Below are 1,824 nucleotides of genomic sequence, written 5' to 3' on the forward strand. Positions count from 1 at the left end.
ATGGTCTATGCCCTGAATTCCATTCCCACCACTGAACAATAATTCTTCACCTTTACTTACTTTAATATCCAGGAAGCTCACGGTTGCATGTACTTCTTACTACTCTAATTTTTAATATGACACAGGGCATGTCTGTAGATATACACAAACATCTATCTGTGCAGGAAAAAATTTTTATCTCTAACTGATCACAATTTTTAAATGATCACAGAACTCAATAATTGTGTAGAGCTTCTTAATCTTCCAATCTTGAGTATAAAAATATTAAAATCTTTAGGTACATAATAGTCTTTTCACATGAAAGATTTACATCTTTTTTCTAAGAAGTAAGAGGAAAGGCAGAGTTACTCTTCTCTTGGAGGAAGACCATTTTGTTTGTAATGGGTGATTTTCAATGTCTTTAACAAACTATGTCATCAGAGCTGGAGAGATGGCTCAGCAGTTAAGAACACTGGCTGCTCTTCCGGAGGACCTGGGTTTAATACCTAGCAACCATATGGCAGTTCACAACTGTGTGTGACTCCAGTTCCAGGGGATCTGACAATCACACACAGACATACATGCAAGCTAAATACCAATAAATAAGTAATTGATAGATAAATAAAATAGTTAAAAAAAACTATGTAGTCATGCCTGGCACATAGAATTTTTTAGTCAGTGATAACAGAATGTACAACAGTGGTCCCAGAAGATGGTGAGGGACCAAAAAATCCCTGTCATTTAGTGATGCCATAGCTTTTACAACACCATAGCACAGTGTACTGTCAGTGTGAACAGAGATGACGTGTGAAGAAACCTATTGTGTAGCCAGTCCTGTAGAAGCCTAGCACAAAGCCAAGGATGTAGCTCTGTGTCTCGGTATTTGCCCAACACTGAGTGTCTTGGATTCAGTCTCCAGAACTACATAAATAAACAAATTACAAATTTACTTTAAAAATATAGCAATACAATCATGTATGAAATCCACAGTATTTGATAATGATGTAGATGACTAGGTGAGTGATTTGTAATTTCTGTACTATGGTTTAATTGTTATTTTATTTATTTATTTATTTGTTGGTTTTTTCGAGACAGGGTTTCTCTGTGGCTTTGGAGACTGTCCTGGAACTAGCTCTTATAGACCAGGCTGGTCTCGAACTCACAGAGATCCGCCTGCCTCTGCCTCCCGAGTGCTGGGATTAAAGGCATGTGCCACTAATGCCTGGCTTTTTTTTTTAATTGTTATTTTAGAGTAGGCATTTAAAAATTATTCTCAGATTGTGAACTGAACTTCTGAGATACATTTTATACCTTGTTTCAGCTGAGAATCAGACCTTTAAAATAACATAGTTAAAATTAAAGATTGCTTAGATCTATGGAGGAAATAATCAGATAAACAGCCAAAAGAACTGAAAAATGATAAGTCCATTTAAAATCTTGAAATCTTTGAGGTTCCTAAAAACATTTTATGGGGCTGGAGCTATGGCTCAACATATAATAGTGCTTGCTACTCTTGCAGAAGGCCTGGGTTTGATCTTCTGTGGTGATATATTGTTTATGATTTATTAAAACCACTAGAGGTCAAAATAACAAAGCAGCCATATTAGCTATCCACAGAAGCCAGGCAGTGCTGGTGGTACACACCTATAATCCCAGGACTCAGGATTAAGAGGTAGATAGATCTCTGTTAGTTCAAGGCCACACTGACTATATGAAATTGATCCAATCTTAAAATAAACAGCTCACACAAAGATGATCTCAGCATCTGGGATCACACCCCTTTAATCCTACCACGAGGGAGGTGGAAACAGGAGGATATGTCTGAGTAGAGAAAGGAATATAAGG

The sequence above is a fragment of the Cricetulus griseus genome, chromosome 4 (genome assembly GCF_003668045.3).
Source record: "Cricetulus griseus strain 17A/GY chromosome 4, alternate assembly CriGri-PICRH-1.0, whole genome shotgun sequence".
NCBI lineage: Eukaryota > Metazoa > Chordata > Mammalia > Rodentia > Cricetidae > Cricetulus > Cricetulus griseus.